The 24,805-nt window shown below is 44.0% G+C and overlaps 1 pseudogene; it reads right to left on the bottom strand.

Moving 5' to 3' along the window:
* LOC136586586 (macrophage mannose receptor 1-like) overlaps positions 1 to 24,805 on the bottom strand; it is a 208,211-nt pseudogene that overhangs the window by 95,086 nt on the left and 88,320 nt on the right.

Here is a 24,805-nt window from a genome sequence, read left to right as displayed (position 1 = left end):
AAAAACTAAAATCCTGCATTTTTCACACTGACCAGTGTGACCACAGCCTAATAATAGGCTCTATGGAGAAAACTTTGCAGCAGTCATCTCCCTAACATCACAGGCAGGATTACACTGAAAGGATTACACAAATTACATAATCAAAAAGTTAAAGTAAATTAGAAAAACTAAATATGTTTCTCCATTTGGTTTTAATTAATAAAATCTAGTCCCTTTCCATTTGCAAATTCTCATGATTTTGTTTCATTTACAAATGTTGTAATGAGTTGAAGCCATACCCCGCTCTGTACGCATCTCCGTGCAAAACTCATCATTATTGGCAAAGTCCGGTTGATGTAAGGCCCAGGCAACAAAGTCAACTGGAGAACCGTCCATCCACCTAATGACAAGCAAATACTGTTAGAGGGTAATACGCATGCTCATAGGTGAAAGGTCAGAAAGAACACTTAAGAGCAGATGTCTCTTGTGTAGTATCAAGTACAGCATGATTATAGACAGTGGAATCGATAAGTAACAGTAACATCATGATGAAACTTTTTGATCCAACCCCAGACTTACTGATATGGCTGTTATTTTTTGGTTCGTACGTTTTTTGTTTTTTTTAGGGCTCAGTCAGACATGCATTTTTTTTTTGTGCAGCAAAAAAAAATGCGCGTGGCCAAAGGTCCGTGCTACTGAAGAAGCTGTGCTTGTAGAAGCGCAGCTGCTCCATGAAGGGCCCCTCATCACTGAACACTGTGACAGTTCTGTCACAGTGTTCAGTGATGAGGGGACTGCAGCGAGGACGAAAGAATTCCCTGTCATAGCTGTCACAGCTGTGTCAGAGGATCGCAATGTTCTCCCATTGCTTTCAATGGGGCCTGCACTTCCACCTCCCCATTGAAAGCAGAGATGAAGGCAACCCCTGCAGCGATAATCTTCCTGGAAGGGCTTGAAATATAAGCCCTTCACTGAAAATCATCCCTAGCTATAGAAAGAAAAAGGAAATCACCTATGAATTACTTAGTGCTGCCTCTGATTGGCTGAGCGCTGTGACTATTCATAGACAGCACTCAGCTGTGATTCAATGCATGGCTGAGTGCTGCCTCTGATTGGTCACAGCACTCAGCCAATCAGAGGCAGTGCTTTCTAGAGGTGGGAATTTTTCAATTCTCGGCCACCAGAATACAGATGAAGACTGACAGGGATGGGGAGAAGAGCCGGACAGCGCTTCCAGGTGAGTTAATGTTTCTTTTTTCTACAGCTAGGGATGATTTTCAGCGAAGGGCTTATATTTCAAGCCCTTCCCTGAAAATCATCGCTGCAGGGGTTACCTTCATTCTATTGCTTTAAATGAGGTGGCAACAGCTGTCACAGCTGTGATCATTGTGGCAGAGGAGCATATCTTCTCCCTGTGTTTTCAATGGGGCCGGCGCTGCTGCCGCTGGCCCTACTGACAGCAAGGTGAAGCCCCTGGATGTAACAGCATCCAGGGGTTTTGCATCCAAAGAATCCCCTGCTGCAGCTGTCACAGTCATAGCAGAAAGCAATGGGATAGCATTCCAGTCCTCTGCCACAGCTTTGACAGCTTTGGCAGGGGATTCTTTTGTCCCCGCGGGGAGTCCCATCATCACTGAACACTGTGACAGTCCTGTCACAGTGTTCAGTGACGAGGGGACTACCCATGGGGATTCTTTACGCGCACGCATGTCCTATCTTTTGAGGGCGCGAATATTTTGCACCTGTAAAAAACGGATATGTGACCACTACATAGGAAACCAATGGTTGTAATAGGCACGCTTTTTTTTGCACACATAGACACGTGCAAAAAAACGCTCGTCTGACCTCAGCCTTAAACAGCACCATTCTTCTCCATGGGCTAAATCTAAATTGCAGTTCAATCCCATTATATTTGGCTTCCGAATCTGGCACCTGAAGAAATCTATTGATCCAAACTGTACCACGGTGTGCCCATTTGCACAGTACATTTAAACGGGAGCTGAAGAACATTTTTGAAGGGGAACTATATCTGCAAGTGTTCCTGGAAACGTAGGGGCGCAGAGGCGCCAATGCAAAATCTGTAACAGGGCCCCCAGCTATAATGCTTTATTTATACTACTAGGCTCCCTGTATTGAATAGAGAGGCCATATGGGCCCCCCAAGGGCCCTGGGCTTGGGTGCAACCGCATCCCCTGCACCCCCTATAGTTACGCCCCTGTAGGTGCGGCTCCAGACCACTGCCTGAAAAGTCTGCACTGTTGCCCTTGAAAAAACTCTGGGGATATTGTGATTGTGGCCACAGACTTTACAAAGTGCACGCCGAAGACACACGGCCATCCGCTTTCCTGAGTTACTCAAAAAGCCTGTTGGAACTGTGACTGGGAACGCCAATTCCCCCTCCCCCCCCTTCACTACCCCTGAGGAGAGACTATTGCTATGAATAAGCAGCCAACAGAAGCTATATACTTATATATTGCCCATGAACATTTAATAACCAAACATATTATCAGCAGCAGATCTACTAAATACCTACTTAAATTCTTTATCCAGTCCTAAGCGCAGGCCAATGTAATACCTTCTTTCTCCCCCTTTGAGGATTGTCTGAAAGCAAAAAAGGGAAGATCAAAGTGATGCTCACACGGACATCATGGCTACTGTTACTTATCCATGTAATTCCATGGATGCACAGGTCTGTGTGCTTTATGGAAGCTGCAGTAAATGCGAGTTAATACAGAGAAAAGTGTTCATAAACTAATGATAAAGCTGTTTAAGCGACTCTCTAGAGCCATGGTAGCAAACCTATGGCATGCGTGCCAGAGGGGGCACACAGAGCCCTCTGTGCTGGCACACACCCCGACGGCTGCTCACCACGGTAGTGATTGTCGGTCGGTAATCACGCAGCGGCGCTGTTGGTGGCGTTGATCCCAGGTGCACACTCTGACTTTAGTATGTGCTCCCGGGATCATCCTCCCTGACTTCTTCCTCTTGGTTCCGTAGGAGAGGAGAAGGAAGGAAGCATTCTGAATGCACACACTGCAGTCAGTGTGTGTACCCTGGATCAACGCTGAGAAGAGGAATGTCTCTGACTACAAGGAGGAGGTAAGTATGTGGGTTGGGTTGGACAAGGGACTGTTATTACTGGGGCTACTGTGGAGTTAATAATACTACTGGAGCTACTGTGGGGTTAATTTTGCTACTGAAGGGGTTAATATTATTACTGGGTTTACTGTGACATTAATATTACTACTGGGGCAACTGTGGGGTTAATATTGTTACTGGGGCCATTGTAGGGTTAATATTACTATTGGGGCAACTATGGGGTTATTATTATTCCTGGGGCCACTGTGGGGGTTAATATTATTACTGGAGTTACGGTGGGGTTAATATTACTACTGGGGCTACTGTGGGGTTCTTATCATTACTGGGGCTACTGTGAGGTCACTATTACTACTGAGGCCACTGTGAGTGACACTATTACTACTAAGGCCAATATAGGGGGACATTATTAGTACTGTGGCCACTCTGCATGTGGTAGCATACCTCAAACTGACTTTGGGTATGTTTACACATGGAAGAAAGCTGCAGAATTCCGCAGCGAAAATTTCTGGGGCAAATTCCGCAGCATTTCTGCATCCAAAAAGCAGTAAAAATCTGTATGATTGTTGCAGATCAGGTGAGGCCACTACAAGCCGCTGGGAACCAGAAGCTGGGAGCGCTGACAGCGAGAAGCCTTCAGAGGAGGTGAGGGGGAGCGCCGCATAGTATGACATCAGCTGCGGGTATGCAGCTGATTTCCAGTCACAATCTGCACCAATGGTACTCTGGGGCTGCAGCTAGGGAAAAAACACAGTGTGTTCCTCACTGACTATTTTGAAGCCGCACTGTTCTTTTTATAATGAAGTAGGTAAAAATCATATGTTGTGATAAGCCCCGCCCCCTGATGTGTTGGCACTTTGATATAAATAAGTGGGTTCTGGGTTGCAGTTTGGGCACTCGATCTCTAAAAGGTTCTCCATTACTGCTCTAGACCCAGGGCAAAATCTGTCCATAGACCGGAGTGTGTGTGTGTGTGTGTGTGTGTGTGCGGAGAGTCACTTCAAAGGGTTTTTTTTTTTCTGGGTGTGATATGTTTTTTTTCAAAAATTCAATCCAAATCTGCTAAAACAATAAAACCAGTGGCATTTACTTATCCTCAGCCCCAATGATCCAGCTCTGCAGCTCTATGGGCCTCCCAGTCTTTGTTTTGGAATGGCTAACATCTGATGAAACCAGCCAAGCAGAGGCCACAGCGGTTGCATGCCATTCTCCTGGTCTCACAACTTAGATGCCCAGAGCCATGATGCCAAGAGAATGGCACCAGACCACTGTGGCCTCTGATTGGCTGCAGCAGTCATGTGGTAGTCATTCTAAAGCAAAGATCGGGAGGACCACGGGGCTGCAGCACTCAGTTGCCAAGAGTGAGGACAGGTAAATACCACTGGTGTTATTGTTTTAATTGATCTTGATCCAGTTTTAAGAAATCATATTACACCCAGACCACCCCTTTAACTGTCAGCCCTCTTATAATAATAACTTGGCTGACCATTTCTCAGTATACGAAGCACAGCTCAAAAGCAAGCTGCAGGAAATAGCGGGGGATAATGTTTGTTTCAGTGGCCAGTGTGAAAACTGGAATACTTAAGGATTTTATTTGTATACATATAGTCACAAAAACCCACAATGTGTTTAGAACATATGCTTATAGCATAAACCTGATATAATGAATAAGCCATTCTGATACAGCGCCTTTAAAGGGGTTGTCCAAGAGTTTTTAAAATTAAACTACCTGCAGTAAATGTCATAAAATATAAAAAATAAAAGGTTACTCGCCAGTTAAAGGGCCAGTTCGGTATTTTTTTTTTCATTCATTATGTAGCTATGCCCCCTAATATATATAAGTCAACTAGTATCACCTTGCTTAGTTATTACTTTCTATCTGGAACTCCTGGCCTCCTACTCCTCAGACGGTCAGGAGATCTCAATTCTGACCAGTTCAGATCTACTTGGGTTTGTGTATTCAATTTCTAGTCATTTTCTCAGTCTGTGTGATGCTGTTACATGGCCCCTACCACAGAAACTGCTTAGAGGGGGGATACAGACACTCCTTTCAGAGTTACTGATCATGGTCAAACAGCTCCTGTCAGAGTTACAATAGAGGAGATCACAGCTCAGCCTCTTGGCTGTATACTTGTCTGGTCTGTAGCTTATTTAGGTGAATACAGAATGTAATGTCAGTGTTTTCCCTGCAGCAGAGATGGTACAGTCTCTAGCTGCTCATGCAATGCTGTGCTGATGTGAAAGTGAAAGCAAAACTCTCAACATCAAGATGGTATCTGATAAGTATCAGACAGGAGGTTACACTGCAAGGAAGTGACTGTAATATGCAGATGAGACATCCAGAGTGTGACAGGCAATGAGGTGAGGGGGCGGGGATGGAAAATGTGTTTTTCCCAGAGTCCCTCGTTAAAGCTTTTAATTTTCATAGATGGAGTTTAGTCTGGATCCCTGCATAGTTTATCTAACCAAACTTCAACATCCCAATAAAAGTATCCAAATTAACAGGAACATACAATACAAGCAAAGATATCGGCAAAATGAGGCAATCTGAAGAGATTGGAGTATTTCACATTTATAGACTCATAGACTGGTAGAGTTGGAAGGGATCTCTGGGGTCATCGGGTCCTCCGGAGGTCATCGGGTCAGACACCCTGCTCAGAGCAGGATCACTAAATCATTTGTTTGAACACAATTTAATGTGTAAACTTTGTGTAGTAGAAATTGGGGAATCCCTAAGGCCCAATGTCCATGTGTTAATTTTAATTATAAAATCTCCCACACGGGAGATCTGCACCCGTAGCCCCCCATAGGGATGCACTAGCATCCCAAGACAATTGGAAGCATGCGGATGTGATTTTTTTCTGGCCATGTGGATCGCACGTGCGAGAATAAATCTCAGCATGCTCCCTTTTCTGCGGATCCCACGGAATGTCTTCCATTGAAGTCAATGGAAGCCGTCCGATCCGCGGCACAGTCCCAGCTGTCACTGTTGACATGCCGTGAATCCAAGGGAAAACAGAAGATTAAACAAATAAATAAAATTTGCACTGCGCATGTGTCCGGCACATCGCCGGCACGTCCGGTACATAGGAAATTCGTGCTGGAGCTGGACAGGTAAGAAAATGTTTTTTTCTCTCCATGTCTGCGGGCACAGCTGGATTCCGCCGCGGGATTCAACAGTAGAACCGGTTTGCGCAAGTGGCCATGGGGCCTACGTGCTTTTTGTCACTTAGCAGGATAAAAGTGCTGGTTACCACAACTACTGTGTCGCCTTAATCTCGCTACGGGAAATGTGGTGCAACAATTGAATTCCATCATGTACGTAATTTTACCTCAATTGTCGTGTGATGAAAAGTCACAATAGACCCCATAAGCTAAAGAAGAAGAATATTAGTATTCTGGACTTACGTATTTCCAAAGGAATTTCCGCTCAGATTCACTGTTAATGGTGACAACATGGGAAGAACTTCTTCTACAGAATTCTTGTGCTTTCTCCATCGGCATTTGATCTTCGCTAATATAGTATTGGCTGTCATTATAGATTAGCCAACCGTCATGTGTAAAGTTATATGCTGTGATGTAAAGAGGATACAAATACTTCATTATTACACGCAAGTGAGAAGGACTGATGCAAATGGCGCATAAAATGATACAACAGCAGCATGGCGGGACGGGTAAACTAGATTGTGGTTTGCTGACAATCATTATTCTCCAGCGGGTCAGTTTACCTCTAATAAACCCCCATGACATTATTTGACCTCTCATTGGATGTTCAAGTAAAACTTTACTGCATTTATGGAATTTAGGGATTCTGTATCAGTTGAGGGGATCTGGGGGTCTGTATTTTTTAAAGGGCCTGCATTTACTTAGAAGGTCTGTATTTTGGGTGGCTAACCTGGGTTATTTATTACCGTGTTTCCCCTGAAAATAAGACATCCCCTGAAAATAAGACCTAGTAGAGATTTTGCTGAAGTGAACAGTTTGTCTGGTTATGCTGGTTTGTGATGACAACTACTGTACATGATATAATAAATGTTCATTTATTTTGTTCAACAATAAATGTGAATTCTTCTTCAAGGAAAAATAAGACATCCCCTAAAAATAAGACCTAGCGCATCTTTGGGAGCAAAAATTAATATAAGACACTGTCTTATTTTGGGAGAAACAGGGTAGTTTTCAGGCTCTGATCCAGGGTCATTATTTGTTTAGGGTGTCTAGTCTGGTATCGGTATTACTTTAGAGGGCCTGCGTTCTGTATTAGTTTAGAGGTCTGGGGGTCTGTATTTTTTAAAGGGCCTGCATTTACTTAGAAGGTCTGTATTTTGGGTGGCTAACCTGGGTTATTTATTAGTTTTTAGGCTCTGATCCAGGGTCATTATTTGTTTAGGGTGTCTAGTCTGGTATCTGTATTAGTTTAGAGATCTGGGGGTCTGTATTTATTTAGGGGGTCTCTTTATTTAGGGATCTATATTTAGAGTCTGGTCTGGACTAATTCAGGGTGTTCAGTCTGGGGTCTATGTTAGAGGGTTTGGTCTGGGGTGCTGTTTGAAGTGTTGTATATATCAATGTACTAGTTCGCAGGCCAATTTAGTCTAGTATCTAAATAGAATGATATATAAACTGCTCACCGATACGTTTTGGTTCTTCCTTTAATTCAATTCCTAGAAACAAAAAGAATAAAAGTTCAATCAGAAAATGACCTGCACTGTATATGTAACAATCAATCAATGTTATTAGCCCAATGATATAGTGAGAATTTCCAGTTAAGTCTATAGCCCCTCTCCCCTTCTTGCTAATCATGAGGCCTTTTATCAAACTGCACCCCAGCCCATATAAAGGTCAGTATAGAAAGAGGTAAATGTCCTGCTATGTATCAACCTCTGGAGTAACAGATGAGCATGGTTTTGTCCCATTATGTGGCCGCAAAAATCACAGTCGTATAACGGGACGAAATGAATCCATTGATGTCAATTGTTTTCTTTTTCACTAGCGGAATTCTTGGGCGTTAACGCTACACCTAAGAAAAGATAGGACTTGCCCTATCTCTCTCTGGGTACTCCACTTTAAAAAAGACATAGACAAACTGGAGCAAGTTCAGAGAAGAGTCACCAAGATGGTGAGCGGTCTGCAAATCATGTCCTATGAGGAACCGTTAAAGGATCTGGGAATGTTTAGCTTGCAGAAGAGAAGGCTGAGAGGAGACTTAATAGCTGTCTACAAATATCTGAAGGGCTGTCACAGTGCAGAGGGATCAGCCCTATTCTCATCTGTACAAGGAAAGACTAGAAACAATGGGATGAAACTGAAAGGGAGGAGACACAGATTAGATATTAGACAGTGAGGCGATCAATGAGTGGAACAGGTTGACACTGGAGGTGGGGAGTTCTCTTTCAATGAAAGTCTTCAAACAAAGGCTGGATAAATATCTGTCTGGGATGATTTAGTGATCCTGCACTGAGCAGGGGGTTGGACCCGATGACCCTGGAGGTCCCTTCCAACTCTACCATTCTAGGATTCTCACAGGTAGTTAACACTGTGTGCAAGAAAGGTAGGGCAGGACCTATCTTACTGTTTGTTTTTTTCAAATGCACACACACTAGCGCAGAGTTTGAACAGTCCGGAAAAAAAAAGATTAATGTGCAACTACGCTCCGCAGTGGCAAGCGTAGTTGCACATACGCCCATCTGCTTAATCCCTAGGAGGGTGACAGCACATACAACAGTATTTAACACTGACCATTTGTAGAGCATGGTCCTAGTGTGTGTTAGCTTTTTGTTTCTGCCTCTGCATTGTAGTTTAAGAGACTATCCCAGAAATTGCATCTATTCCACATTTTTTATCCCTGAAAGGGACTTGAATCAAGAAAGCTACGATCGCTATGATTATGATTTACAGTACTCCTGCCCTACTCCCGTACTATAATGCATTATCGATCATGAGGATTACATAGTGGAGGCCCGCATTGATTGCAGCTTGTAAGAAGTTAACAACAGCAATCAGTGTTCTTACTGATCCCTGCTGTTGCAGCAGGAGGGCAGCAGTGGAATGGCGCAGACTCACTTCTGTGCCATCCACAGGCCATACGTTTACGTCCCATTGAGGTAAGTACAACCCTGCCAGGACGCAAACTTACATCCTGTGACATTAAGGGGTTTATGTTGCATTGTGTTAGAACACTATATTGAAAGCTCTCTGTGGTTCCTGACTGAGGAACTTGGTTATACTAGAATTTGTATGTGTACATGGACATTCTCTTTAATTTGAACAAGTATGTACCTCTTTGTAGCTTACAAATCCATTCCAGTGCAAAATCACAGTGTCCAGATCTCCAATAAGCGAAATAGTGATACATCATCCCGCAGGACTCCCTCATCTCCTTGTTGGGTTCATTATAGCCCCATTTTTCATAATTTAACTAATTTTAAAAAATGGAAAAATATCAATTATTAGCTAATAAGAATAACATTCACAATATTGATAAATCATACCAATGTCACCTGGTCAAAGTGCATATTCAGTACATTTAACGTGTTATGATAACTACAATGTACTATAAATCGATACGAACGATTGCTACATTTGTAGATATATCCCCTGACATTCCCCTAGAAAAATGTATCGGAATGTTTGTCACCGAGTTTGCAGGTCGTCCAATGTGATGGCTGTGATCAGTTCATTTGGCGCTGCAGTGATGGGCTGAGCCATGGCGCTCTAGAACCAATCAGAGCCAGCCCTTCCTGGAGGCGGGTTTTGTGAACCCCCTGACCAGGAAGCAGTAGCTGAAGACTACAAACAACTGCCGCAGAACTACTGGAATACAATGCCTGTTAGGTAATGTATTGTTTTTTGTTTTTATTTTAATGGAGCTAGGGCTTATTTTATAGACAAACATTAGGACTCCAACTGTAAAAGTTCCATCACACGGCACGAAAACCGTGATTTGTTGCGATGCAACACAAAGGAAGCTTCCATAGGTAAACATGGGCTACAAAACATTGCAAATCGTGGCTGTATAGAGCATGTTGTGTTTTTTTTCTTGCAATGTAATAGCCTACACAACATCGTTAATATGAAGGAGCCCATTAAAAAGCATGAGCTTCACATACATGCAATTTGTAGCACTGTCGCATTACGAGAAAATCGCACAATTTTGTCGCCTGTGTCAAAGAGGCCTCAAGGTTATTTTTTATACTTGATAATGCACTGATCCCTTGATAGAATTGAATTGTATTTGATCCCTCTTTACTTTAGTATTGACATTAGCCACATGGGACGGTACCTTGGTGTGTGCATTTGCACTTTATGTACTTACGTCTCCCATAAATGGGTATGGTACACTTTTAGGTCCTTATTAGAGATGAGCAAGCACCAAAATGCTCGAGAACTCGTTTCAAATAACGAACCCCATTGAAGTCAAATGGGAGACTCGAGCATTTTTCAAGGTGACCCATGCTTTGCATTGTTTCCAATGGAGCTGCGGCTGCTGCTGGCGACTCCATTGAAAATTATGGTCTGCCGACACCCCTGAATTGTTTCTCAGGGAAGGGCTTATATGCAATGAATGGGCTGCCTCTGATTGGCTGAGCACTGTGACCGTTCAGAGGCAGCTCTCAGCTATTGAATGACAGCTGAAAGCTGCCTGTGATTGGTTCCTGCGCTCAGTCAATCAGAGGCAGCACTCACCCATTCAAGCTGAGAGCTGCCTCTGATTGGTCCCTGCGCTCAGCCAATCAGAGGCAGCACTCACCCATTCATGAATTCATGAGTTGGTGAGTGCTGCCTCTGATTGGCTGAGCGCTGGGACCAATCAGAGGCAGCTCTCAGCTGTCATTCAATAGCTGAGAGCTGCCTCTGATTGGTCACAGTGCTCAGCCAATCAGTGGCAGCCCATTCAGCAGATGGGGATTTAAAATCCCCGCCTGCTGAATACTACTGAGAGCAGTGCAAGGAGAAGAGTCATCTGGATGCGGCTGCTGAATAAAGGGGAGTATTCTTTTTTTTATTTTATTCACCATTTCTTCTTGTTTTTCAGGCAAGGGCTTATATTTAAAGGGAATGAAGGAAACATCTTCCGCATGCGGCAGATGTGTTCTTCATCCGTGCGGGGACATGGCAGCGGTGGACAGGTAAGTTTTTTTTTGTTTTTTTTTCATTAAATTATTGTTTTTCAGGGAACGCCTTATGTTTAAAGCCCTTCCCTGAAAAACAATTACCGGGTGCCAGCAGCAGTAGGGAATTGAAGAACTCCTCTGCTGCATCTGTCACAGATGTGTCAGATGTAGCAGCAGGGAATTATTTTTACTAGCAGGGATGAAGGAAACATCTGCCACATGTGGCAGATGTGTTCTTCATCCCCGCGGGGACACGGCAGCGGCGGAGTGGTAAGTTTATTTATTTATTTTTACACTAAAATTATTGTTTTTCAGGGAAGGGCTTATGTTTAAAGCCCTTCCATGAAAAACAATTCAGGGGTGCCGGCAGACCATTGTTTTCAATGGAGCAGCCGTGGCTCCATTGAAAACGTGGGGAGTAGACGGTGAAATTTTTGCGAGCACCTGAGCACCGCGTGGTGCTCGGCTAGAGTAACGAGTACATCGAGCAGGCTAATGTTCAGACGAGCATGCTCGCTCATCTCTAGTCCTTATACATTGGCATTAGGATTTGAATCTGCTATTCCCTGTCACCTTATCTTTATGCAGTTGCACTTTATGATATCTTTCGAGGTTGATCTCTAGCAGCGCATTGTGCATGTATTACTGTTTCATTATGAATTCTAGGATGTTTGTGCATTATCGCTATCCAATATTACCTTTATTGATATGTCATTTTTGAGAACCCTGATTATTATTATTCTACTCATTAGTGTGGCAATCCATGGAAATATCTTTCTTTCTGTCTTTTTATATATCCTGATACCTCTGTAAAGGTACCCCCTGTACCATTCGTCACTCTATAAAGTTGCATACCAATCTCAGTGGTCGTACAATTCCTTGCCGCACCTTGTAATGAATCTTAGTACTTGCATTGAAAAGGATGTTATCCAGTTTAATGTAGGAGCAGGCACTGTAAATGCAACATCTGGCTGTTCCATGTGGTTTATCAGGCAACCAAGTTACTGCTGGAGTTAAAGGGGTTGTCCCGCGAAACAAAGTTGGGGTATACACTTCTGTATGGCCATATTAATGCACTTTGTAATATACATCGTGCATTAATTATGAGCCATACAGAAGTTATTCACTTACCTGTTCCGTTGCTGGCGTCCCCGTCCGTCTCCATGGTGCCGTCTAATCTTCAGCGTCTAATCGCCCGATTAGACGCGCTTGCGCAGTCCGGTCTCCTCCCTTCTGAATGGGGCCGCTCGTGCCGGAGAGCGGCTCCTCGTAGCCCCGCCCTGTCAGTGTGCCGATTCCAGCCAATCAGGAGGCTGGAATCGGCAATGGACCGCACAGAAGACCTGCGGTCCACCGAGGGTGAAGATCCTGGCGGCCATCTTCACAAGGTAAGTAAGAAGTCACCGGAGCGCGGGGATTCGGGTAAGTACTATCCGTTTCTTTTTTTAAACGTCTGCATCGGGTTTGTCTCGCGCCGAACGGGGGGGGGGGGGGGGGGCTATTGAAAAAAAACCCCGTTTCGGCGCGGGACAACCCCTGTAATGGGGCATATAGCTACTGACCAATCTGTCCATTAAATTTTCTCCTCTATAAGTTATGGTAGGAGCCTCTAATATGCCCCCAGCAATCTGCTCAGTAGACTCATTTTGTAATTTGTGCTCCTTCACAGGCGCTCTACTTCTATACCTGCTATACTGCTCAGTGGCTATACAATGTTTAGATGCAATAATACTAAACCCCCTAATGCTACAGGATGTACATTAACATCCTGCAGGTTCGGGGTTTGTATGGAGGTGGATCGTGGGTCAAATCTGTTCCATGCAATGTGGGTGCTGGCTGTTTTTTTTTACACAAGCCAGCTACAGCCCTCAGTCTGTGTGGAGAACTACAGAGCCCAGCTACAGTCTTCAGTCTGTGAGGAGAATTAAAGAGCCCAGCTACAAGCCAGTAGAGTGACAGTTGGGCAGGCAGTTGATCGTGCAGGTCTGTGGGGGGTAAAGAGAGAGAGGTAGGAGAGGAGTCGTGTCAAAATAATAGTGAGGAGATCGTCAGTCAGTGATATTTCAGTCAGATCAGAATAGTAAAGTGAGCAGAGAGTTTGTCAGAAAATTGGCTGTGTATGATTGAAAGGAGTTAGTCAGACAAGTGAGAGAGTTAGATAGTGAAAACCTTCGGGCGTCCATCAGAGAGAGACAGTGTTAGTGTATATAGAGAGCAAATTAGGATTACTGGGAGAAGAAAAATCCCTGTCAGAAATGAAGTCTGAGAGCTGCCGGTAGCTACCGGAAGAGTTGTTGGATCCAGAGGTGAGTTTCGGCCTGTCGTAGGAGAGTCCCTGCGAGGTGGCTAAGACACGAGAGGTAAAACACAGAAGTATACATGTTACCATGAGGAGAGGGCCTCAAAGAGCAAAGTTATAATTACGGACACCAGAGCCAGGGAATACCCTCATAGCCTGGGCCAAAACGGAGGTATATACTGGGCCAAAATGGAGGTATATACTGCTCACAGCTCACACCACTGAAAAGCCATTAAACCGGCCCAAGAAAAACTCACAGTACTGCCATATGTTACCCTGAGCATCATCTGTCTGTAACCTGAGAATCCCATGTACAGTATTCCTGTTAATGATACTCCTAACATGTAATAACCACTTTTAATGAAAGGCTTGTATGTGTCCACTGATATATGATCTCGACTGACGTCAACAAAGAAATGGAAAAGAAAGTTATTACGTTTAAACCCCGGCTCTTGTGATTTCTTAATTGTAACACATTTAACATTCTCATGCTAACGTAGCGCTGGCGTCACAAATTATAATTAATAAGCAAAAAAAATAGCAATGACGCAGTGTTCCAGCTATGACCCAGGCACGAGGCCCACACTGAGGAGCTGGTGGGGTAGAGGTAGCATTTATCATGTGGCTTTACCAGACTCCTCCCTGGAGGGACGCACATAACCTCGGCCCAAGTAATGCTAGGCCTCTTCCAGGCAACGCTGGGACAGCGGTTACCTGTATACGTGTAGTAGACTTTAGAGTTTTCATGTGTGACACCACCGTTCCTTCTCATCGCAACTTGTACCCGGCGGTTAAATGAAGAGTCCACACACACAGTTGAAACTTGATAACTCGGTCACTGGGAACAGGCAATAATTAGTGAACTTTCCTTAAAGCTTTGCAGAGTACAGCTTTACACACCAATGCAGGTAAGACAAAGAATTTGAGTTCAGGAAGGAGACTCAGGATGATGTCGGTCCTACAGGCCACGTTATCTGTCAGCTACTGCTCCTGGAAAGGGAACACTCTGGAGGAGGATGGGGGTAGGAACACTCCACAGACACTCACTCAGTATTTGAAGACAGCTCTGCACAGCAGACTCCTCACTTAACTCACTCTTCAGAGGTAGTTCCAGTCATGGAAGACTTCAGGGAACCTCTTCTCTTCTTCCATCACTTCACCACATGAGGCTTGAAGGTACCCCCATGTGGCTGGCACTCCAGTCCTGACCATAGAAGATGATGAACCTTTTTTAGACAGACTCAACCACTCATACTTATAGGGTACATAAACCACATGACAGGACATATATTGATACATTCCCAGACATATCCCAGCCACATTCAGACATTAACCTTTCATATGCTGCATCTGTGCAATGAACATAACAAGAGACTAGACATTTTGCACAGTGCATCTACACAAAAGACAAGAATGTCTGACAATTATGGAGGGGCCAGAAATAAGTGTTTCGGGCCACTACAGTTCCCCCTTACTTAAAATAAGCCCATCCTGGCGCCTCTAAAACAGAGTGAAACATCCGAAGAAGGGATATCTCAGTGTTCTATTCCAGTGCACCCTGAGGACCTCTGCCCAGTCTCCAAGTGTGCAAGGCAAAACCTGTAAACACAACTCCTACCCTCCGGTTATTTGTACAAAAGATTAACCGATTCTAGTATTCTGAGACTACATTCTTATGAATGTCACTTTCTGAGTAAAGCATTATTATGACAGCGTGTATGAAAATGGTTTGGCCTAACCATGAGAAGTTTCTACTAGGCTGAACAGAATTCAGGGTGCACTAGTATAGCTATGGGGCACAAACATGACTCTTCTCCCCACAGACAAAGAATATGAGGCAAGTGGAATGAACATCACTTCCTCTGACAAAAAGAGAATACAATACTGAAGCAAAACTTCAAAGTAGAGAAGGGCGACTGGCAGACAAAATAAGAGACAAGTGAAATGATCATCACTCTCCCTAAAAAAGCACAGGAGACTCAGTGACCGGTGGTAGCTTAAGTCAATATCCCCTGACAAGGTGAAAAGGATGCCCTGCCTATTGAGACAAACTAGGACGGTGGACAGACACCGGCACTAAAGACTAGACATAGGGAACAAAGAACCTCCAGTCATACACATAAAGTCATGCATAGAATTCATACAGACCTAATTAATCAGGAGCTTTGGTTGGTGAAGCTGAACAATTTTACTTTAACTAATAAGAATACTTGGTCTGCCTCCTGCACAGTACTTGAACATTAAACGTTGCATAGCAACATGAACAATTTCAATATGAAATAATAATAATAGTATGAGACTAAGCAAAAGGGAACATTAATACCTTTTCAGTCATTTGGGGGCTTAAAATGGGGACAACAAAAGTTTCTTACGTAAAGAGTCCTAAAACTGGAAATAGCTGTGCAGTTGGACCAAACTGGAAACTAGGATCTCCTTATCGCCCTTTGAAACGGCGTTCCACCCGGTGGGTGTAAGGAGACTGCTCCAGGAGCTGACTCCCAATGAGGCAAAGGAATTGGGACTATCTGGGTCCTAGACACATCTGGTGCTCACCCGTACCAGCATTGAGATAGTGGTAGTGTAACCCTTTGATTGTTGTTGTACCAGGCCTTCTAGCTCGGGCGGTCTTGTGGTAGGCAGACACAACTACCTCCATAACTCCAACCGTTCTCTTGAATTAAAGAGGATTCTCACCCCAGGATTCTCAAAGTCCCGTATGAAGGGACGCAACCCTGAGGGGACGGCTGCATACACCAACTGGTTGTTCTAGAGAATGATGATCCAGGGTAAAATCGGTGCTCTTTCCTGGTGGGGAAGGATTTGGGTACCGGCTTGGTGACGTCTTGAGCAGCAACAAGGGTGAGGTTCCTCCTGAGCCTGGCGGGTTTTGAAGTCCCTGGCCAGAAGAATTTCTTCTTTTGAGTTTTTTTTTCATGGACATCCCCGGCTGAGCCAGAAATTGAAGGACACGTGGGGGTGACCGGTTCGAAAAATTCCGGTTCATGCCTCCAGAAATATAGCAGCTGCAGTGGTGGGTAGCCAGAGGCCACACCCTGGATGGGCTTGGTGCCAGACGTTGCTAGTAACTGAAGGAGCATCTCTGAAGCAGGCTGGCTGATAGCGTTCTGAAGGCAGAGGTCCCAAGGCTCCTTTTTTGTAGTAGACTCCACCCGTTGGGGGGTGGGTGTGAGATGCACACAAAACTTCTTGAGTAGGGGTAGCCCCCCCCCCCCTACTTTGCAGATAGCCAAAGCACAAACTTTTTGGTGGCAAGGTCTTGGCGGGAACATCCTGTGAAGAAGGAAGAAGACTGGGCAGCTGGGCGCCATTTTGAGTAGACATATTGTGACTCACATGGGGCTCTGCAACAAAGTCCATTAACTGCACATGGTCCAACAATATTAGCACTCTCTCTCTCTCTCTCTCTCTCTCTCTCTCTGCATAATACTTTCTTGCAACTGCCACTGGAGAGGAAACTTTTTGTACAATTTTAGACATGGAGGGAAAAACTTGACACAGAGGTTTTCTTTTGCTCCAGTCTCACCAGAATTCTTTTCTTTTCTAGAGTACCTGTGCAGTAACACAGGTAGATGTGGCACAGAGGAATTTGATCCTGTTCGTGATGCCAAAAAAAGAGGTCCTGCAGTGTACCAGCGGCCACCCAGACACGAGACCCACACTGAGGAGGTGGTGGAGTAGAGGTAGCACTTGTCACGGTGGCTCTACCAGACTTCTCCCCGGAGGGACGCACGTAACCTCAGCCCAAGTACAGCTAGACCTCTTCCAGGCAATGCTAGGTGTGTAACACCGTGATGAGGAGAGCTCTGTGAGGTAACTGTTTGACACCATGAGGAGGAGAGCGCTGTGAGGTATCAGTGTGTGACACCATGAGGAGGAGCGTTCTGTGAGGTACCTTTGTGTGACACCATGAGGAGGAGAGCTCTGTAAGGTACCTTTGTGTGACACCATGAGGAGGAGAGCTCTGTGAGGTATCAGTGTGTGACACCATGAGGAGGAGAACTCTGTGAAGTACAGGTGTGTGACACCATGAGAAAGAGAGCTCTGTGAGGTATAAGTGTGTGACTCCAGGAGGAGGAGAGCTCTGTGAGGTACCAGTGTGTGACACCATGAGGTGGAGAGCTCTGTGAGGTACCAGTGTGTGACTCCATGAGGAGGAGAGCTCTGTGAGGTATCTGTGTGTGACACCAGGAGGAGGAGAGCTCTGTGAGATACCAGTGTGTGACTCCATGAGGAGGAGAGCTCTGTGAGGTACCAGTGTGTGACTCCATGAGGAGGAGAGCTCTGTGAGGTACCAGTGTGTGATGCCATGAGGAGGAGAGCTCTGTGAGGTACCTGTATGTGACACCATGAGGAGGAGAGCTCTGTGAGGCATGAGTGTGTAACACCATGAGGAGGAGAGCTCTGTGAGGTATGAGTGTGTAACACCATGAGGAGGAGAGCTCTGTGAGGTATCAGTGTGTGACACCATGAGGAGGAGAGCTCTGTGAGGTACCAGTGTGTGACACCATGAGGAGGAGAGCTCAGTGAGGTACTTGTGTGTGACTAAAAGCTTGGGTTAAGACTTTTCACACAACCTTGCTTGCGCATGTATAATATCTACGTGTGCAAGATAAAGAGAACAGCAGCTATTTTTTAATGGGTTTATTCTCCTGAGCGTGTTTTGCGCGCATGGAAAAAAATCAGACCTATTCTAACTTTCAGAGTTTTGCACAGCAAATGCCCCCATAGAAGTCTCTCAGAGGTGAGCAAATACGCAAGGTGATCCGTGAAACACTGTGCAAAACCTCTGGGAAAAGAACACATCTGGACCTCATTTGGCTAAACAGCCTTTTAAACGATGCAAGGGATATGTGGCACGCATGTGTGAACTGACCTTGCATGCACAAAAAGTACACTAATATGCACAGACATGTGCGCAAATCAACCTTGTTCATGCGCAAATACGCTCCGTAACGGCAAGCATATTTACGTATGCGCTCATCTGGCCGCGGATTCCACAAGAATGTAGTCGTTTTAAAAAAAAAGTGTACTGCACATGTGCGCCGGCCAGCACTTCCACACACAGCCGCAGTACAGAAGAAAGAAGACCCGGAAAGGTTCTCAAGGTCCCCGACCAGGGACACTACGGGCTCCTGCATGTGGGATCAAATCCGCCCGTGGACATGGGGCCTTATGCTAGGCATTTTTACTGCATATTTTATGTTTTGAAATGCAATGGGTGAAATCTGCCAAAAATCCTCAGCATTTCCCCAACAAAATCTGCAACATAACGGATTAAACAGATGGGTGTGAATTTGTCCCTTTATGTGGTAGTGATAATCACAGCCACATAATGGGACGAATCGAGACCATTGATTTTAATAGTTTCATTTTCACTAATGGTATTCTCGCCCATACTATTCAAATAGTACTATTAAAAATATGACTTCCCCTATCTTCCTGCTTTTTTTTTTCAAACTCGTTCAGAATAGTGCTGAGTTTGAAAGTTAAAATAAAAAAAAAAGATTTTTCCCTCATTCATACACAACTATGCTCCATAGTGGCGAGCGTAGTTGTGCATACGCCCATGTAAAGAAGTCCTCACAGCATCACTTATTGCCTTTGTGCTGCTGAGCAGTGTCAGCAGGTGTGCTGGGAATTTTCTGCTGTGAATCTATCCCAGGTGACTGTATGTGATGATAATTGTGACCACATGTGATGGTAATTGTTTTGACAATACATGACATTACTTACAGGTGAGCCATCTGACCACATGAATCCTTCATCCGAATTACTGTGCACTAGACCAATCCAAACAGATCTAATGTAATCAGTGTATTCTCTGCAAAAGTAAAAAATAAGTAATATTAGCAGTGCACCAAGATATATCCTGTACAGAGATTGATCCAGGGTTTCATTTCAGAGGATGGAATGCTTTAAGGATCTTTCACACAGGACGATAATTGGGAACGAATGTTTGTCCAAACGTTTGTACATCCAATCACTCCACTATGGGACAGTGCCAGCGCTCATTAAGGGTAAAATAGACGTTCGTATTCTCAGACTTTTCAAACTCTGAATTATAGCATATGAGTTTGAAAAAAACCCAGCAGGAACATAGGTCCTGCCCTATCTTTCCTGCATGTAGTGTGGTAGTTGGGATTTGGATATAAAAGCGTTAATGCAATTAAGATGGTGGGTGTTGTATGCTTATTTTAGGGCAGCAGATATGAGAGCAATTGTAGGGTTAAAGAGTTACTGTGCCTGTGCAATACTGTAGTGAAATGTAACCAATCTGCTTGCTTTTAGATAATGGAGTAATCTCTTTGTGTGGATTGTATAAGAGAATATGTATCCTTTTGTTCTCGGTACAATCTTGGGAAATTATTCCACTAAACACACATATACTAGTATAATAAACAGTCTATGTTTTCTAAAGAAACAGCTTGGGTATCATTGGACTCTACAACATTCCTGGGGGCTCATCCGGGATTTAGAGGCCCTGAAAAGGGTAATTTCACCTCCTGCTATTTTGTAGGTTTCAAGCCTGATTAACTGGGAGAGAAGATCCACTTAAGCACCAAGGAGCTATTTATTCATAATTGGAAAACACTCTCCCAGAGATTCAGACTGTAACTGCAACGTTTATGAACCCATGAAAGGCACAGAAATCATAGACGAAAATAATTGGTCAACTGAACAGGTGAGAATTTGAAGTCTAAGGTAGGGGACCTGCTGCTTGGTACCGCAGAGGCCATACATCTCTTAAAATGGACTTTTAGTAGCTTCGATTGCGCAAGGCAAAGTTTTGTTCCATATGGTAAGGTTGGAGGGTTGGAATTACTCTGATACAGCAGAGTCATATGTGTGTGGTAAAATACCTATACATGTGTGTATAACTGGCATTGTAATCATATTTGTAATCTAGCCGTGTAATTTTTTTGCTGTATCGTTTCTGTGAGCTCTTTAGTAGAAAAAACATTGCTCGCCTAGCAGTGCTTCCTGGGCTTCAGCGCATCTTCTCACTGGCATTGCCGTCACTGTAGTGAAGCACTTTACCTGCCAATCACAAGCAGCACTCAGCCATTTATTGACTGACAGCTGAGCGCTGCCTGTGATTGGTCACAGCACTCAGCCAATCAGAGGCAGCGCTCAGCAGTGATGGCCCCATTGAAAGCAATGGGCACGGAGCTTTGGTCACGCGGTTTTTGTACATTCGTTGGCGCACTGTTTTGTGCGCACATACGCACATGCAAAATAAAGAATAGAAAAAAAAATCCCAAAAGAGTTTTTATTGCAGAAAAGTGGAAAACCCCCAAAAAATAAATAAATAGCACCAACCCCGCAGAAAAAAATGCATTGTGTAATTTATGCTGCATGATTAACTCTGCAAAAGAAACAAAACAAAAAACAATGGCCGAATTGATGTGTTTTCTCTTCCTGCAATTATAAAAAACATAAAAGTTTTACAATATAGTCGATTTACCCAAAAATGGTACCAATAAAAACTACAGTTCACTACACAAAAAAAGCCCTCATACGGCCGTGTCGATGGACAAAAAAAAAAAAGTTATGGCTTTTGAAAAGTAGAGATGAAAATTCCCCCCAAATTGTTGCATCCTTATGCCCAAAATAGGCCATGTCCTTAAAGGGGTTGTCCCGAGGCAGCAAGTGGGTCTATACACTTCTGTATGGCCATAATAATGCACTTTGTAATATACATTGTGCATTAATTATGAGCCATACAGAAGTTATAAAAAGTTTTATACTTACCTGCTCCGTTGCTAGCGTCCTCGTCTCCATGGTGCCGACTAATTTTTGGCCTCCGATGGCCAAATTAGCCGCGCTTGCGCAGTCCGGGTCTTCAGCAGTCTTCTATGGAGCCGCTCGTGCCAGAGAGCGGCTCCGTGTAGCTCCGCCCCGTCACGTGCCGATTCCAGCCAATCAGGAGGCTGGAATCGGCAGTGGACCGCACAGAAGAGCTGCGGTCCACGGAGCAAGAGGTTCCCGGCGGCCATCTTCACAGGTAAGTATAGAAGTCACCGGAGCGCGGGGATTAAGGTAAGCGCTCCGGTAAGCTGTCTGTACGTCCCTGCATCGGGGTTGTCTCGCGCCGAACGGGGGGGGGGGGGGTTGAAAAAAAAAAAAACCCGTTTCGGCGCGGGACAACCCCTTTAAGGGTTTAACGTGTCTCGGCAAGTGTAAGATGAAGGTTAGGAGGAAATTAAATTGAAAGGATGTTTAGGTACAGTAATTTATAAGTTGTTCATATATAAACAAAATGGGAATTGAAAATGTGTGCTGTTTGGTGCACAAGGTGTAGTGGCCCAGTACATGTGTTCCTGGCCCCCTCCATCTATATATATATATAAAGACGAAAGCCCTCACTCACTCACTCACTGACTCGCCACTAATTCTCAAACTTCCCGATGTCGTAGAAACATGAAATTTGGCACGAGCATAGATTATGTCCCAAATATGAAAAGTAAAGGGGTCCCAACTCAATTATTCAATTCTTGCGGAAAAGAATCAGCGTCCAAATGTTACATACGGAATCTAATTCTCTCATTTCCCGGTGTCATAGAAACGTGAAATTTGGCACGAGCATTGATTATGTCATAAATAGGAAAAGTTAATGGGTCCCAACTTGATTATTCAATTCTAGTGCAAAAGAATTAGCGTCCAAATTTTACGTACATAATCTAATTCTCTCACTTGAAATTTGGCACGAGCATTGATTATGTCATAAATAGGAAAAGTTATTGGATCCCAACTCGATTATTCAATTTTAAGCGCAAAAGAATTAGTGTCCAAATTTTATGTACGTAATCTAATTCTCTCATTTCCCGATGTCATAGAAATTGGAAATTTTTTTCACGACCATTGATTGTCAAAAATAGGAAAAGTTAATGGGTCCCAACTTGATTATTCAATTCTAAGTGCAAAAGAATTAGTGTCCAAATTTTACGTACGTAATCTAATTCTCTCACTTCCCGGTGTCATAGAAACATTAAATTTGGCACGAGGATTGATTATGTCATAAATAGGAAAAGTAAAGGAGTCCCAACTCAATTATTGAATTCCAAATGCAAAACAATTAGCATCCAAATTTTTTGTACGGAATCTAATTCTCTCCCTTCCCGATGTCATAGAAACTTGAAATTTGGCACGAGCATTGATTATGTCATAAATAGGAAAAGTTAATGGGTCCCAACTCGATTATTCAATTCTAAGCACAAAAGAATTAGAGTCCAAATTTTACTTACATAATCTAATTCTCACACTTCCCGATGCAACAAATAATTACACAAATTTTTACCGCACAAATGTGAAATTTGCCATGACCATTCTTTGCATACTAAATATTGGAAATTTAAAGGGTTGGAACTTGATTATTAAATCCTATGCATAAAAGTAAGTGACCCCCTATGTAATGTAACTAATAACACACATCTGTACTGCACAAACTTGAAATTTAGCATAACCATTTCTATGTTATGTAACTAATAACATATCTGTACCCTGCAATATATGAGACAGTTATCTTCTCAGCAAAACAAAACGCATTTATCTAAAGTAACCACGACTTCATAAGATTTTCTGTGTGAACACTAGATAAACACCAGTACCAAATGAACTCGGGTGAAGCCTGGTATGTCAGCTAGTCTTGTATAAAAGCTAGAGGCGGTACAACAGGGTACTTGAGCCTCCATTCCTGCCCATATCACATCTTACATTCAAGCCACATGTGGTACAACAAAGTACTAGAGTCTCTATGCCCACCCTATCACATTTTGCATCCAAGCTAGAGACAGTACAACAGGGTACTAGAACCTCCATGCCCACCCGTATCACACTTTGTATCCAAGCTAGAGGCAATACAACAGGGTGGAAGAGGGGAGAAGAAAAAAGTAACAGGGAGGAGAAGCATAAGGAAGAAAAGGAGGGTTGTGTGTGCGAGGAGCGGGGCAAGACAGAGCAGTGCTGGGTTATAGTTGTGAGTCAGGGAGCCCCTGAGGGAAAGCGGAGTCTATTTCAACCCTGCTGGAAGAAGCCAGAGACAGGACAGACCTTGCGGAAGCAGGACAAAGAATAGCCAATCTAATTGTGAGTTTAATCAGTCCCTGTGCAGTAAACAGTTAGTGTGCCCTTCGTCAAGCCAGTGCTAACTCCTCCATTCCTTCACAGACAACTTCTCAATTCAGAACCCATATAACTTAGTTTGGCAGACCTATCTTCCATGAGAAAGAAAGAGTGAGAGAGTTGAGGAGTTATAAAGTGTTGTCTCATGCCTGCAAGAAGACTTGTTGAAGTGCTCTACTGTCTGCTAACACTATTCAGTTAATCTGTCAAGTTGCAAGAGTCAGTAAAAACTGTGTGCCTCTGGTTTTGCAAAAGCTGTTTAGTCTGGACTCACGTTGAACTATTACCACTATTATTATCAGTAATCCTTGTGTAATCCATCTGCTGCACGGTGTCATCATCCTAGGCGAAGTAGCCACCACCGTGACTAGACCTGAGTTAGAAAAACCACTCGAGTTACTTCTGCAACCTACAGCTCGTAATGTCATACATGTAATGTCTTATGTAGATGCTCTGTGCAAAACCATCTTGTCATTCTGGTATATGTATTGCACAGCTGCAGCAAATGAGAGGTTAATGTCTGCAAAGTGTGAGCTGACTATCTGGTAAATGTAACAATTCTATCCTGTCACATGGTGTGAGTAAAGGTAAAAATGTGAGTGCTTGAATGCTGGAAAGAGAGTTCACCCATCTTCTAGAGCTGCTAGAGAGAGTAAAGTACAGAGGCACATGGGGGCACCTTCAGCCCTCATGTGTTGAAGATGGAGGAGAAGGAGAGATTTCCCGAGCGCAAGGATCAGCATGAGCAGTTAGTGAGCCCCAGAGAGAGAGAGAGACAGTCCCAGGTTTTTCCTACACAAGGCCCAGTGCAGAGGTACTCTTCTTCTCAAATGTTCACGCCCAAGCATCGTGAAGTCTGGGATCGCTGTGTGAAGGTACTCATCTTCCAGATTGTCTGTATATATTACTAATTCTGCCTGCACGTGGAAACCTGTTAATTTTTTTGCCTTGTATCTGTGGAATTGTTATTCAGTAAAGTTATTCCAGGCCCTGACTGTTCCCAGGGACCTGAGGTACTATAACTAATTAACTGTGGCGAAGTTAATTCCCTGCCGATGTTCATGCCAGTGGGTGCCAGAATGGTGGCATCACCCGTGACAACCCCATCACCTGTCCTAATGTTTATTGGGAATCCCCATGCTGGGGGTGTCCGGAAGAGGCCCAGCGCTGCCCTAGC

The sequence above is a fragment of the Eleutherodactylus coqui genome, chromosome 12 (genome assembly GCF_035609145.1).
Source record: "Eleutherodactylus coqui strain aEleCoq1 chromosome 12, aEleCoq1.hap1, whole genome shotgun sequence".
Classification (NCBI taxonomy): Eukaryota; Metazoa; Chordata; class Amphibia; order Anura; family Eleutherodactylidae; genus Eleutherodactylus; species Eleutherodactylus coqui.
The sequence above is the reverse complement of the archived record's forward strand: the minus strand, read 5'-3'. Positions and strand labels throughout refer to the sequence as shown.